Genomic DNA, 17,597 nt, shown 5'->3' with positions numbered 1-17,597 from the left:
TTTCCCCTGGATGCAATTTAGGAGAGTTTTTTTTTTTTTTAACACAGTAAAAGAAAATTTAGGAAAGTAACCCAGATGAAAAAATAATTGAAAAACTAGCATCTTTGAACGAGTCGCAAATAGTATATGTTATTTATTTCGATTTAAAAACCAGGTATCTTTCTCTCTCATTTCCTCCTCTCTCTCTCCCCCTCCCCCTTGCTCCTCCCCTTTAACCATTGGCTAATCTCTCTTCACCTCCAAAAACACCCTCTAGTGTACACACACACACACACAGTGTGTGTTGTTCTTTATTTCGAATTAAAAACCAGGTATCTTTCTCTCTCTCCCCCTTCCCTTTAACCATTGGCTAATCTCTCACTACCTCCAAAAACACCCTCTAATAGCTTTATAACACTCGCGCGCGCGCACGTCTTTCTAGCTCTAAATGCGGTAGCCACACTTTCTCTCTCTACTAGCGATGAATGTTGAATTTTCCGACTAAATCAGCCACCCTCACCACCCACATTTCATTCATAGAGGTATATTAAACATTTTCTCTCAATTAATTTGATGTAATTTATGTTTAATCAGTGTTAATTTGATTTTATTGAATCTTAGGGTTTTGAATTAGGAATTAGGTTAATTAGATGTAATTGAAGTTGTTAATTAGATATAATTATATTATTTTGTTTACTTATCATTATTTTAGGTTTTTGTTGCTTGTGCCTGCCCCCTTCTGTGTTTGCCCTCTTAGTGTTGATTCACGTTCCATTCTGGCTTCGGTTCCTTCGCTATCTTTTTCGTTGCTCGTTTGCTTCTTTTGTTCCCTACTCCTGTTTTTTTGTTGTTGCTTGTCCCTTCCCCCGCTTCTCTCCTGCGCTCGTTCCTGTTGCTTTCGGTTCACTTCTGACTTCTATCCTCTTTTGTATAAAATAATAATAGCAGCTATGAAATACATAAATTTGTTTGATAATTTTACTATGGTACCAGAATTTGATGAATGTAAGTGTTCACTGATTAATTTAAGTTTAGTTGATAATTGATGCATTTTGATTAACTCCAAGATATTAATGAAATATAATTGTGTTTGGTTGTGTTGTATGATAGAATGTCTGATAATTTAGGAATATGATACTTCTATTGTGATATCATTATCAATACCGACAATAATATCACTTATAATGGAGGAAGCCATGAATTCCTAACTCCTACATCAAACATCTCTTATAATGAATTATCAAGAATGTTATGTGATCGACTTGGCTGGAATATGTTTGAAATAAAAGTTGAAATTACTTGGAGGATATTATAAATCAAGGTTAGTCAAGCTCATTATATTGGTGTACCAATCTATAGTGACATGAGTGTGAATTCAATGTTTGAGTTTGCTAGGACGAGGAAACTCTTATAGTATGGAGTTGACCCGGTTTCCAAGTAATTCTCGGAGAACTACACAAGTATCTTAACCAGATGGTCTATCTAGGTTAGGTGGTAATGATAGTAGACAAATGTCGGTGTTGAAAATAGTTATTATAGAGTCTTAGTTGGGTATGACATATGTTTCATATTGCTATGGAAAATTAGAACCAAGTGATGACGAATATGAGCATTGCATTGATAGAGTTGTGGTTGATGGGGATGCTAAGTTAGTTAAACTTGTTAATCAATACATGAAACCTTGTGCTCCTGAAGTTAAAGTTGTTAGTATGGATGACCAATATAGATGCAATGATTGGGTTAATAGTCATAGGCATTCAGGCTTATTAGTTGATGAGTTAGAGATTGAGAAAAGATTCAGAGGCAAGTCTGAATGTGTTAATGCAGTAAAGCGATGGCATATAAAGAATTCTTTGCAGTAAAGGTCCATCGTTCAACAAAGTCCTATGTTTAGTTATAGTGTGTTTAAGAACCAGTTTGTAGATGGTATTTGCATGCGGGGTATCACCAAAGGTCTGATTCATGGGAAATTTCTAAATTGAAAGGGCCACACACATATTGGAATCCTCTTGTTTTGTATTGTCATCGTCATATTGACTCGAATCTAATTATCAATGTGATGTTGACAATTGTGAAAATAAAGTTAAGTATGAGCGTTGCAACGATTCAGGGTATTATCAAGAGGGATTATTGGCATGAAGTCTTTTATTGGAAGACGTGGATGGTCAAACAGAAAAATATTGGAGATGTTATTTGGTATACACGAAGAGTCATTTCAAAACCTACTTAAAACTCTATTGGCCATCTAAGATGGTGTGAGGCTAGACATTTCATAGTAAATCTCACTCATGTCCATGAGTTTTATTATGGTGAGTTAGATGCAAAGCAACCGCATCCAGTATATATTATAATTGTATTTCATTTTTTGTTATTTTAAAGTTAATTATTTAGTTTCAATTTATTATTTTAGATAATTGTTTTAAATGTTCTAATAGGTTATATGGATGTCATATATGGAGGACTTGATACTTTTAGCTTTGTCTATATACTGTGAGGGATCTGACATTTGGTTAGCACAAGTCCCTCTACACTACTTCGGCATTGTTGATGTGTTGTCCAGATTGGGTAATGTGACAATTTAGACTATCTCAACATATACCAAATTATGTTTATATCGAAGATAAACTGCATAGTATTAGTCATCAAGGTAAACGCGTGGGGAATTGGTTGGTAATTCATACATCTTACCATGATCTCTAGGATGCTAGGAGAGATCATGTTTTTTAGGAGTGGCAACCAACGATTGATATAGATACCTACATGACATAATATATGTCAATTACGCATCGTTTCATTACACCAACCTGGTCGTGTTTCCCGAGATGTCCACTCAACCCGATGCACTAAACCTCCCGGTATCCAAGGCACACTCAATTGGTATGCAATTTTTTTTTACATTTATTAAATATCAGAATAATTTTATTATAGATGATGAATACTAATTGGTTTTTAATGTATGTATATAGATTAATTACTTAGTATGGGAAGCTCAGAAAGCAGCAACGACTATCAGTGAAGGTGTCAATGAGATGGGACGTATTGTGGCCAACACCAAGCTCAATTTATGTTTTGGCATACTTTAAGAGGTCAGAGAGGTTGAAGCAACATTAGCAGAAGATAAGATTGCTTATCGTGGAAGTGTTGGGGATGCTGGCATGTCCACGAGCACCCCAAGCGCTTCCATGAGCGACCCTGGTCCATCCACAAGCTGAGATGATATTGGTCCTTTTCAAACCTACATGGATGCTACAAACTCAATCATGAGTTGGACAAGCTGGGGAGATTATTAGATATAATTACATATTATTATATGTTATGATAATTGTGAATAGATATATAGTTAATTTAATTTTTAATAAAATATTATTTTATCTTAATTGTCAATGTACATTTATTATTTGTGATTGAATATATTATGTGCTGCTTATGTGAATTGTGTTTTAATGGTAGAGAACTAGTTATTTGTGATTGTGTGAATTGTTCTTTTTTTTTTTTTTTTGGCAGGGAATTGATGGCAAAATATATTGTCCCCGAACATCTTTGTTAGAGGAGTTGCATATAACATTTGTGAAATGCAAGTCACAGATGGTATCTGCGACAATTGAATCGTATATGGCATATGCAACTCGCATGTCATAGATGTCATTTGTGACTTTCTTTACTGTGCTAGATTTCTAATTATTTTTTGGCCTTTGTTATTTTATAAATTAATTTCTTAAAAAAAAAGTGTTACCTTACCAAAACACTCCATTTTAGGACACACCTCTAGGGGTGTTTAAAAAAACGATCAATGGAGAAAAATGTAAAAAAAATATTAACTGAAAACAACTAAATCAAGAGAAAAGACTGAATAAAAATTATTTTAAAACCAGAAAACTCACTTAGTACAATTCAGTTTTGGCTTTATAATCTGAAACCGTGTAAACCGGACCAGACCAAATGTAAACCAACATAGAAAAAAAGTATAAATTAAAACCTAACATAACCCTAAAACATTCTCCCCTTCTTTTCCATTGAATTGATAGCAGTCGCTAGCCAGTCATACCTCCCCCTATCCCCTATGTCATTTCTCTCACAGACTCTATCGTTCTCTCCTCTTTTGAAACAGAAGAGATAAGTAGACTACCTCCTTTGTCATCCCCCCCTCTCATTCTCCTTTCTTGATACAACAAATTGGACACGGTAGTAACACATCCCTACATCCCATCAACCATCTCCCTCTGCCCTATCTCTCTCTCTCATTCCTCTTTTTGATCGAAGACCCAATCCATCAAGATCTAATATGTAGAATCTAAGCTAATCTTGTATTTTTTTTCTCTTTTATTTTATCCTAATTTAATTGTAATGTTTTTTTTATTAATTAGTAGCTAGGGTCTTTGAATTTTTGTTTTTATAAGTTTAATGGATCCTCGGTTAATAGGTTATTCAATTTCAATGAATGGAATCCAATTAGGAAACCAACCTATATTTGTGTTCTCATATTAGGAACTTGTTTCCAGACCCAGATTTGAAAATACTTTTGTTGACAATAATTATAAGAGGTTCCATTATATTTCACTCTATTCGAAGCCAATTGATGTAACCCGATATTCAAATCTGACTCACAAAGAAGACTCTCCTAAAGATTTTGACATTTTTATATGCAACTTTGAGGTACATAAGCAAATGCTTATGGAAGAAGATATTGAAGATAAGACTTGTATGTTTTAAGACTCTTTTGATCTTCTAACTTGACAAGCTTTTTTTTTTTTTTCAAATGAATAATCAGACAAATCCTATACCAAAAAAATCAAATCTTTCAAGTTCGGAATCCAATTCTTTGCATGTTCAAGTTATTACTTCTAGCATAAATAGTAATATTGAAGGTAATAATCATCCACCTTCAGATCTAACTAAAGAAAAACATTTCAAATTTACGATTTCTTTAAAAAACTTGATAGAGATTATAAAACTTCTAGGGTTATATATATATAAAAAGACTAAGCTTATCATATTATAACTTGAATTTTTAGACCACAAATGGACTGAGGCCTTTGCAATTACTACGACAGGATTATCAAGAGTGGTGTTGTACAGGACAAGCACTAAGGTTCAATCATTGATCGACCAAAAAGAAGCGCGGCATCGTAAAAGCCTGCGGGGACGTGCGAGCTGCCAAGTAGAACCCAAGAGATTTTCTTTGAGTGGATATATTCCATTCCTCTGCCATTTGAAGCATAAGATCAACTGCGATGGGTAGTGGAAATGGAATTCGCTTTCTTAGGCCACAAGTCTCTCTAATGTAGCAGCAGAGGTCCCTAGTCATTAGTTCCATCACTAGAAAACACTCTTTATTTTCCTCATCAGTGAACCCACAAAGGAAGTGCAATATATTCGGGTGGGAAAGGGATAACAATGAAGAAATCTCAGGAATTAGGGGCTCAATGTCTCTAAAAAAATGTCTAAATGCAAGGCTTTCATCCAGCCATTGTATCTTCTTTTACTGACTCCTACTCCCAAGGCATCTTTTTATCTGGTAATCTTTGGACCGTAATAGGATTGAACAAGGTAAGAGTTTCCCATTTACAGGCTCCAATCCTTCCAAGTTCTTTAAAAGAACAACTGTGAGTTGCCCCTCTTGCTTTGTTGAGCCTGACATCTTCTTTTCTAGGATTTTGTTCAGGAGCATCCACCTATCTTCTTTCCAAGCTGTATCATAAAGATTGCAAAGTTCCTGAAAAATAAGATACTACTTTGCAAACTTCCACTGGAAAAGTCAAGGGTCTTTCCATTCCTTCTGATATTTGTTCGAGTATACAAGGCTCTTCTTCTGTATCTCATCGTGGTCCAATCCCGAGAATTCTCCGGCAATTTCAATTGCTTCAATGACAACAAGGATACAGGATGGTAAGTTATGGATGTATAACTCAACGCAATCCGAGTTCTGATAGAGGACAATGGCTTTGGCCCACCAGTTCTTTGTTTCCATGCACTACCTGACGTATCCTTCCCCTTCTTTGAATATTCTGCAAATCTCTCTTAACGGTTGTTCTAGTATTCCCCATTTGACGTTCTTCTCTTCAAATTTCAGGTTTTGTCTCATCTCTTCAGCAATTGAATCATATGCAAAACTGTCGTGGATTGATTTGGATATTGTCTCGAAAAACCATCAAGACCTTCAATTTTCCGAGTACCTCTCCAATCTGTCTAAGCTGCTCCATTCTAAAACTAAAAATTCAAAATATCTGCAAATGGGGCATTGAGATTTAATAATCATGCTCAAGCAAGAATCGAAAAACAAGAAGAAAGTTATTAGGACATCAACTTGAACCATGTCAATATGGATAAGCAAATTAATATATGACTTACCAAATAAGCAAATTAAAGACCAAGAAACCAAAATCCCTTATCATATTAAGTGTTCTTTGTTTGGAAGAAAGTTGGTTGATTTACAGAGGACTCTCATAAACTCAACCACGGGTTTTCTTCCGCCAAATTAGGATTCAGAAGAACAGTACAATTAAGCTAAATTGAAACTAGACAAAATGGATCAAGAATATGTATGAATTAAGTAGTGGAATTTTCAGGAAAAGGGTGGCAACAAAATTGTTCGATAACTGAATCAAGAACACATGTATTAATATAAAAGATTATTTATATCTTGGTGTTTCCAAACACTTTTTAAAAGTAGCTTTTTGTAACTTTACATAAATCAATAATAATTAATTTAATTTATCTCGTGAAAATTATTATTTTTACAAAACCAATGATACGAACGAAATTTGGAATGGACTTCACACAAGCTTTTTCATTACCAAACACTTTTATAAGTGCAGTTGGAGTATAACTTCAGCCATAAAAACAAATAAACCCTTAATATACTTAAAATCAAATTAATGTTAAAAAAAACATTCTCAAATTTGTTTATAACTTGTAACTGTGCATTTTGTTGTTGCTATTAATATTTTTTAGAAGTTAGGGTTTGATTGGGACTTTGATTTGTTTATAGCAATTAGAAATTAATGTATTCATACAACAACCAATAGAATTTCTTGAACGAGTTCCGTGTTAACTTAAAGTTTATGCTTCGGATAAGGTGCGGTACTCAAGCTTATCTTTGTTTGCTATATGAAAACAAGTTTTTTGTTAGTTTGTTTTCTGCATGAACTCAAAACCTCCATGTATAGAAAAAGGATGATGCATGCCATCATTTTTTCTTTTGCATTGACATATATCATTTCAAGGTTATCTATGTTTGGGCAAAATGAGAAAACAAATAGCACTTGTTGGTTTGCTAGCTAGTTTTGGATGCAAAAATACACTAACAGCTTTCTTAAGACTAAATGATAAGGCTTAACGTTTTACACATCCATCACTTTCAATCCATGACCACTTGGAACTCACCTAGTAACACCTTATTCTTGATTCTCATTCAATTCATAGTTTTCTATAACAAACTAAAACTATAACATTTATGTGTTGTAGACATTTTATCATGTATCAAAACAACATCTCTTCTCCTTTTTGTTGCTTGCCCCATACCGCTAAAATAATCATCACTTCCGTGTAACCCGTTATCAGTACAGCTAATTTTCGGCCCTCTAGTCTCATTACGATTATGTTGGCTGGCATAACCCTCACTCCTTACAACTCACCAATCCCAAGAAATCCTTTAACTAACAGAGTTTCTGTATACAATTGTCACTTCAATCCTCATGCATGTCATTTTCATCACCCTTTAACTTTTTTGTCATTTTTTTTTACAAGGCTGATGTAATGCCTTGTATTTCAAATACTTTTATTTTTGACTTGGCAATCATGTAAGTAACCATTCATATACAAATTAAAATAAAATTATTCAATATACATGTCATAAGATTCAATTTAATGATATACCTCTCCCAATAGATCATCATTTATCTATATTGCTTCTATTTGTACTGAGATGAACCTGAAATAAAGTAATTAGCATCATAAATGTTCGAGTACCATTATAAGCAGAGCATCATATCAACAAGAATCTTTTATTCTCATTCTTAAAAGAAAACTATGAGATGTTGTCATCGTGTCACTGCTGCAGCAAAGGATAAGAAGAACCTAAAATACATGGTTAAATAACACTGATTAACACCAACAATTATCTTTTTTACTTATATAATTTCTATATGTTGAAAACTAAAAATACAATAGCTTGTTCTTCTAGGAGTTTCATTTTTTCACATTAAAATTATTTATCATTAACCATCCTATATGTCATTTCATTATTTGATTTGCACGGTTTCATCCAACATTCTTACACCAAAAAGGCCTATGATTGACTCAGACCAATAATCTTAATTGAGTAATCAATTTCATCATATATATGCAGACCTTAAATTCTGAAATTGGTTTAACATTCTAACAATTTAGTCTCTGCTTTTATGGCTGACTAAATCAATTTCACATAACGATGGCCCCCACTCTTGCGACCAGCTTATCAGTTACATATTCGAATAGCTCTCGCTCCTACGACCAACTTATCTATGTATATTACAACCCTCGCTTCTACGACTGGCTTATTATAATTATAGCCCATGCTCCAGTAATCAGCTTATATCTTACTAATCTATTTATTTGTTTATTTTCCTTTTTATTTCCAAACATTTAGAACTTAGTTGTTTACAATTAAAGAGTTTTGTATCAACAGAACTAATTAAAATTTAAATTAGAATAAGGTGTACAACACCTAATTGCACCTTCAGTTGAACATGCTCCTCCAACTACAAAAAATGTCACTCCTGGTATAATAACCCCAATGTCCGACATCCTTTTCTGCAACCATTTCTGGTGTGATGATATCAATGGGTCACATTGTTATCGGCAACCATTTTTGGTGTGATTGGCTACTCCTGGTGTCTCTCCTAAATCCAGAGAATGTATCATTATCAATATCTCTTTTATCTCTTCATACATCAACATTTATGTTACATAATTTCATCACGCTACTCATAAATATATTTTTTTTTCTTTGGTTTATCATGCATATAAGTACTTAGATATATCATTTTCAACCATTAAAATTACATCCACCTCAATATTTTCCTTTTATATTTCTATTTATTCTTAATTTTTCATTATGATATTCTTAACCAATTAAACTATCTAATGCCTTGCCCTTACATAATATCACCTTTTCTTACATTCCTTTATGTTATGATTTTCATCATTTCTATATGAATAACTTATATCAACATATTTACTAAAATTTATATTTTCAGGAATAAAGTTCTAATTTTCGTTGACTTTGCAAATCATTTCCTCTTACTTTTTGTTCTTTAAAGCCTTAATTTCATGTCCAATTTACAATCTCTTATACATAAATTCATCACAACTTCCACGTATACTTCCAAATCCTAAAACATAATAATCCACTTTTCAACAAACTTATAATTAAATTTATTCTTTCTAACTCATATTACTCTCTTAACATTTAAACTAACCATACTCCATATCACTTCATCTTTACTTGTTAAATTTCCTTAACACTACTTATGGTCGGCCCTAGAACTTTCATTTCCTCTTGAAATGTTTCTTAAATCTTCATGGTTTAAACTAGGTTCTTCACATTTATATCATGTAATTACAGGTACAATTAACTATGTCTTTAATTCAATTATTTCTTAAAAAATCCTTATTCTCACTAACCTAAAATTTCATTATATATCACTTTGATAAATTAACTCAATATATATTTTTAATCACTTTACACACAACAACACATAATAACATAACACAATTACATGTAATTACACAATTTAAACAACTCCAAAATAATTTCCCTCTTAGCCAGCCTATAGAGTTCTACTTGTCATAATGATTTATTCTTAATTCTTTTATGATTTAAAGTCCATTATAATCTATTCCAACTCAATTAATTCAATCACAAATAATTTTAAATTTCCCTCGAATCTCATCAAGAACCCTAACTCCAAAGATTCATGAATTGTCCAAATTAAAACACCTAAACCCCCACACAACTATAAGGAAAATTCAAGAAAATGAAGAAGGAAGTTCTCCTCCTTCTAAAATGGTTGTCAGCCATATTTATAAAGAAAAAGGTGGGTCTTCTTATTTTATTATGAATTTGTCCATGCTTGATGCATCATTGTTAATTTCTAAATAGTTCTCCTGAGTCTAGTAATTCATATAATCATCCTGAACTCTGATTGATTTGAGATTTTAACTCAAGATAGAATAATATTTTAGGAGATTGCTCGTAAGCTTTCAGTTTGATCAAACAGTCGAATTAAGAATTATGTTTAATAGCATAAAACTGGACAACATGTACTTTTTATGCCAAAATCCAAATTTGCATACTGTTTTATTGCTTAAATCATCAAGATTTCCAAACTACTCTATTGGGGACTTCCATCCCTATTTATAATACAAATTCTCCTTAAAATTCATTCCTTTTCGGATTAAAAACTGTGTGATTGTACATAAGACTTATATCATTTGTCAAGGTCATTCGCGCATAAAACTATATATTAATTTATTTGAAAATTCTAAAATACTTTTCTAAATATTTTCACCACAAATTTATAAACATTCTCTATATTTAGCACTAGTTTATCAATTTTCAAGTTAGGGGTTTACATTGCACTTTTTATGTTCGCCGGGTGATACTTTTCCTGTCTAGGCGTATTTTAATATTGAGTTTAAATTGACTACATCGAATTTCATCACAATATATCCTAGAACATTACTTTCCTCTTTTATCTCTTCTATTTAGTTTTTATTTTCTTATTTTATTTTTTATTTTTCCACCATTTTTCGTATTTTTATTTTTCAATGAACACATGAACATTATATTTCAAATTCCCTAGTGTATCTTCATCCTCATAATTTAATTATTCACTTTATGCATTTAACATAGTATATTTTTTTATTAATCTTATGAATTTTATCTAGGAGTTTACATTATTGTATATAGTTTTAGGTCCTCATGATAAATTTTTTAAAAAATTCTATATATTTACTAATGTTATTATCATGTAATTAAATGAAATTATTTTATTGGACCCAGGAAAATTTATATGAATTTTGTCGTGTCGGCAGCTGGTGGCCACCAATGTAGTGTCCTTGATTTTAGGTCGGTAGGTTGCCTGGTGTCGCAGCCACCTACCGACAGCCAAGTGAAACGAGTCAAGGACTCAAGGCACCACATGTGGTGTATATTCCTCTCTGCTTCTTCCAAACTCCTGACAAACAGTTATTTTACCTGTCGATGTGTTAATAATACAATGGGCCACTGGCCCACTACAATGTATATAGTGTCCTGCACGTAGTGGTTGCCTGTATGATCAATAATGCAGTTGCAGCACCCACGTCTGATTTTCATAGGGATGATGTGTGGTCAGTAAGTGTTGGACTAACAGGTGATTTATTGCCATCTCTAATCTACCAACCATTAATATCAGCTAACATCATAGGATAAATATTGTTGAATTATTTTTTTAAATGTTTTTTATTTAAAAATATATTAAAATAATATATTTTTATTTTTAAAAATTATTTTTGATATTTAAATATCAAAATGAGTTGAAAACATCAAAAAAAAATATTAATTTAAAGTAAAAAATTAATTATTTTTAAAAATATTTTTAAAATATAAAAATAAATGTGCACAAAAGAGATTTCTGGCGTTTCATAGAATCCAATTGATTTGCACCCAAAAAAAACCCGAATTGATTAGATTTTAGGACATTAATTTGCTGTGGAGGTGCCCTCTAAAGTCTAAACTAGAGACGGGCCATGACCCCTCCAAAGTTTGAAGAGAAAATCAAATCCCTCGTTTTTTAGAAAATTTTCAAATAATTCCTAAATAATAAACCCTGGATTTGCCCCTGCTCATTAAAGATTGTGTGGATTAAAAATTTAGTTTTAATTAATAAATAAGTTATTTTAAAGATATCTTTGATCATCAAATTAAAAAATTTTGAGTGATATTATTAAAAAAAACCTCATCTAAAATAGATATTTGGAATCAGTAGACAAGTAAACTTTTTTTATTTAATCTCAAGAATTATTTTTTTTCTAAATAAGAAAGAATGTTGCAAATGAGCGATAAGAGATATCTACTTCTGAAATATATCCTTGACAATGTTAATTTATAATTTAGATAGTGATATGAGGTTGGAAATCCATATGCGCGAGCTGCTTTACCTATTTAGGGATGTTTAGAGATATAGTACCAGGTTTTTTTAAAGTATTTTTTATTTGAAAATATATTAAAATAATATTTTTTATTTTTTTAAAAAAATATTTTTAATATTAACACATCAAAATAATTTTGAAATATATATAAAATAATTTTAAATAAAAAATCAAACTTTTAAAAAATATAATTTTAATCATGTTTTCAAATGTTCATGATTTGCTGATTTGCTGAAAGAAAAACAAAGTTGGAAATTCTAGCTTGTAATTGTAGAGTCCAATTCGGATTAGTTTGGAAATAATGTTCTGATATTAGGTGAAAGTAATTTTGCAAAAATGCTTAGTAATTAAAATATATTAAAATGATATTTTTTTTATTAAAACATTAAAATCATTAAAAAAATTATAAATATTAATTTAATATTTTTTTAAAAAATAAAACAAGATTTATAAAATATTTTTAAAATAATTCAACTTCGTTACCAAACATGGACAAAGACTAGTTATTTAAGCCTGTTTTCATGCTACATTCGAAAGGAATAAAGGAAGGATAATGCTTTAATAAAAATAAGCTGCTACTTGTCATTGAATTGAACAATTCAATACTCTAAATTGTCTTTTGGCACGCGCGCTTTAAATATGATTAGCTAAAATATTGTTTTAAACTTCGCGTGCACGCTTTCAGGCTTTGTATGTTTTCGTTACTTTCAAGTTTATGAGTCATTCCATTAATTTCATGTTCTTTTCCAATTATATTGGATTTTTTATTTTTTGAAAAAAAAAAGGTAAGATGATAAATCTTGATTAGAAAATAAGACATTAAAAAAAAAAAAAAACACTAGTGAATTGAGACTGGCCAAGTCAAGAGACTATTTGGTGATCTTAGATACTACAAGGACTAATTGATTGGTTTTAGTAAACTACAAGGACTAAATTACAATTTCTCCTCTAAAACCTCCATAAAAGGCCTCTACATCCTACAACTAACTTGCATATTTGGCCAAGTTACTCTAGAGTCTAGAGCATCGAAGCTGTTAGGCTAAATAAGAGTGGAGGTGGATTAATGGAGTCGGTAGTCAGGCCACCTTCAAACATAGGCAGTGGACCAAGTGGGCAGCACACAAAGGAGCGGTGTGGGGACTTTCAGATGCCATTGCACTACCCAAGATACACCCTAGCCGAATATCAGACCATGCCGGAGTGGAAACTTGATTGCCTGCTTAAAGAGTATGGGTTGCCAATCACCGGAGATGTTGAACAGAAGAGGAACTTCGCCATGGGAGCTTTTCTTTGGCTCCATTAGACCTCTGGTTTATGTTGTTTTTTATCATATAATTATGATGCGAGGAGATCAGGTACTATTGTTATGTTAGGTCATGTACATACCTGTTGATCTGTTTTTGTGTATATGCTTGGATTGTGCTGTGAAATTGAAGGGAATTAGTGCACAGGCACGATTCTGGAAGGAGAAGTTTAATTAATCAAGTCTGGGAAATGAGTGTAGAGATTTGGTGATGTGTGTAGGGGGTCAGTGGACTAATCTGCTGTTTAGTGATTAGTTAATATAATGATGTGGGTGTTATCATGTAGGCTCTCGCTTTTGTCGTGTGATCAATAATCATCGTGATCTCCGCTTGGTGCAAAAGACGATGGAAATTATGGTCTTCCATTTCCTTCTTTTTTCTTTATTCCTTCTTACAAAACAGGCCTTTGCCCCTTGTTCTACTGGCAGTCTAGCTATTTTATACATGTTTCGCCGGCCGGTTGTATAGTTATTTTAGTAAATAAATAAATATATAGGTTTTTTCAACATGTTTTTTTTTTAATTCTAATTATAAATTAAAAGGACTATAAATGAATTTAAGTAAATAAATTTAAAATCATCTTTATTAATAAATAAATAAATAAGTGTTTAACTTTTCTATTTGTCTCGCTTTAATGCGGGTCGAATAATTTTTTTTTATAGATGTTATTAATATGTTTTTTGACATCAAATAAAAAATATAATTGTAAATTAAAAAGCGGATGCTTACATGTAGTAAAATAAAGTGAAGATCATATGCGTTAATAAAAACATATAATATCTCAAATTAATTTTTAACATTGTAGAAAAATGGGATGATGTTGTAATTGCTACAGTGAAATACCATTTATTTTTAGTTTTGTATAATAGTTTTTCAAAAAAAAAAGTGTAAAGAAAAAATTTGTAAAATAATAAAGATAAGAACGTAATAAATGGTATAAATTGGTCAAGTTTGGAGTGATAGATATTCCAAGCGTAAAGAATAAAAAATTAATATTTTTTTTCTAAAAAAGGCGTGAGGAAAGATAAAAAATCAAAAATAAAAAAATATTAATAAATAAGTTAAGTGTAAAGTGATAAACATATCAACTATAAAGAAAAAAACTAATAATCTTTTTTTTCTAGGAAAAAACCAAAAAATTACATATTTGCTACTGCTACGGTAGAAAATTTGAAAAAATATTAATTATTCCATTTCTACAATGAAAGAATGTTTTCTTTTAGTATATGTATAACGAGTTTGTTGTCCCGTGCTCAACTGTAGGACGAAGCTTCTTTTTTTTCAACAACAAAAGGAATGTACAAACATTGTTAGTGATATAATAATATAAAAAATGATTTTGATTCGAGATAATTTAATGTATGCCCTAATTTTTGAGAATGCATTATATTAGATCAATATCGGTCAACACAGTTAACTGTAAAATTCATGAACCATCTATACTGTTTCACAGCTTCTCTTCCATGTTTGGTCTTTATTTGGTTTGACCATGATGAAATGTGAGATTCAATTGATGAGCTATTAAAGAATTAGAGACTCAATTAAAAAAAAAATTATTAGGCTCGGGTGAAATGAAATTCAAAACTCAATGAAGAGTTAGTATTGATTGAAGGACTACAATAAAAAAAAAAGAAAAAAAGAAAAGGGGCGGGCGAGTGGTATACAAACGCCAATATGTGAGTAAAGTCGTTGCAGTTTGATGGCGCATACAGCGACCTCCAATCTCTAAAAGTGTTTGTTCTTGACACCGTTGGATTTGTCTCATCAAGACGGTCATCACAAGATAGAGCGTGGTTGAAAAGGAGTCTCGACATGGCTCCGGTGATCATTTCTTCTTCTCTCTATTTTCTTGTTTTTTTCTCTCTACAATGACCATTTTTTGGAGCGTCTTTTGTGGGAACAATGAGTGTAACTCTTTTTAGTATAAGGTATGAGTGTTACTAACATGCATGTCATTTTTTCTTGTCTTTTTAAGAAACTGGAGTTGTATTTGTATACTTAGTGGTACATATAAGGGAGCTTATTGTTGTGCAGGAGAAAGATTGTGAAAATATAATTGCATTGTTGCAATGACATCATTTAGCATCTACACCTTATAAGAGAGTTGTTGTTGACCCGAGAGAGTTAAAGTCTATGTGGTAGAGAGATTTGTTGATGTTTCTTTTCCTAGAGTTTTGTCAACCATGGAAATAATTTTTTTGTGAATGGTGTGGAACTAGAATAAAATAACTTTTTATTTAATTTTATACTAACATTGCGATTGATAAAGTCATGAGAAAAAACTTTATGGAGAAATTAAAGGTTTCATGGGCTACGATACTGGATTGAGATGTATGGGCTTGGATATAAGCTTTGTGTATGGGCTTGAATATTCATTAAAATAAAGTCCCTCGTCGTTAAATGAGTACTCTTTGATTATTCATTAAAAAAAAAATTCATCATGTTTAAGGTTGAATTTCATGATTCAAAGCATTGTAGACTTTGAACATGTTAAATTTAACACTATTAAGAGAATGATGCATTTAAATTTTATTTCTAGTTCATAAACTAATAGAGAAGAGAAATATGTAATTTGTGTACAAGCTAAACAACTTAGAAAGATTTTTAATCTAGCAGGAAAGAAAAAAAAATTATTAGAGTTAATACTTGTGATTTAATAGAGATGGTGAGTATATTTCTAATGAAATGAATAATTTTTTAGAATTAAATGGTTTTACACATCAAGTAACACTTCATTATTCACCATAGTCTAATATAACACAAAAAAATAAAAAAATAAAACTAATGGATATGATTAATACAATGTTAATTAGTTATGATTTCCGGGTGAAATTTTGTATTTTTCTTGTTATATTATTATTAGAATTCCTTATAAAAATCTGGATAAAATGCCGTATGAATTTTAAAAAAATAAAAAATTATTCTTTAAAATATTTTAAAGTGCGGGAGTGTTTAGATAAAATGAATATTCTAATTACTGAGGAAAGGGGAATTGGTCCCTTGTATTTGTTGGATATTCTTTGGATACTGCTATTATTTTTAGTTTTAAATTCTAAAGTTCTTGAAATTAGAAATAATAAAATTATTGAGTCATGTAATGTAATCTTTTGAAAATATTTATTTAATAAAAAATAAGTTGTCTAAACTTGTTACTGAAATTTCTTAATCTAAAATAGATTTTTTTTTTATAATCACTCTTCTAGTGACATTAGAAAGAGTAAAAGAAATAGAAAAGCAAAAGATTTTGGTTCTGATTTTCATACCTTTTTAATATTTTTTAATAATTTAAAATTCTTTTCTAAAGCATTCCGATGTAATAGAGATGGAAGAGCAAAATACTTTTGATGCTAATTTTTATATATATTTACTTAAAAATGAACCTAAAACATACAATGAAGCTATATAAAAAACAAGATATGTGTTAATGATAGAAAAAAATACAATATTGATAGAACCTTAAAATTACTTATATGTCTTATTTGCATAGTTTTGAAACCCGGCCCGGCGGGTCGACCCGGGATCCGACCGACCCGAGGCTGGAACCGGGTCGGGTTTAAGAAAAATAAGGGAAATGAAAAACCCGGGTTAACCGGCAAGACCCGGTTGCAACCCGCTGACTTTTGTTTTTTTTACTAAAACGATGTCATTTTGATTTTAAAAAAAAGAAATTGACCCGAATAACCCGATAACCCGATTAAAACCCGAAACTCGGGTCTTGGACCGGACTGAGTTTAAAAACTATGCTTATTTATTATAAGTTTAAACTTTCATAAACCTAATTAAAAACATCATAATTAATATGATTTTTCAAGTTGAGACTTATTTACACTAATTATAGGTTCAAATCTTGAAAGTAACTAGCATATATTATACAACATCAATTACTCATTTTTATTTTATATAATTTAAAATCATGCGGGAGAACTTTAAAATCTTGATTTAAAATTATAATTAATGATAGTTATTCTTAGTAATTAATAGATTTTATTAACTTAGTTGTTAAGATTAAATTAATTAAGTTTAATTATTTTAAATATATTTGGTAACTAATACACACACACACGAGAGATATACCAGAAACTAAGTAAAATAAAAAAATAATTCTAATGATGAGAAAAATTATTTTTTTCCCATCCTAAA

General features: G+C 31.0%; 1 pseudogene; it reads right to left on the bottom strand.

Annotated features, from left to right (window-relative positions):
• Positions 1 to 5,035: 5,035 nt before the first annotated feature.
• LOC18096371 (uncharacterized) lies at positions 5,036 to 6,367 on the bottom strand (annotated as a pseudogene).
• Positions 6,368 to 17,597: the final 11,230 nt, after the last annotated feature.

The sequence above is a fragment of the Populus trichocarpa genome, chromosome 2 (assembly GCF_000002775.5).
Source record: "Populus trichocarpa isolate Nisqually-1 chromosome 2, P.trichocarpa_v4.1, whole genome shotgun sequence".
Taxonomy (NCBI): Eukaryota; Viridiplantae; Streptophyta; class Magnoliopsida; order Malpighiales; family Salicaceae; genus Populus; species Populus trichocarpa.
Note: the sequence above shows the minus strand (reverse complement) of the source record. Positions and strands in the feature narration are given on the sequence as shown.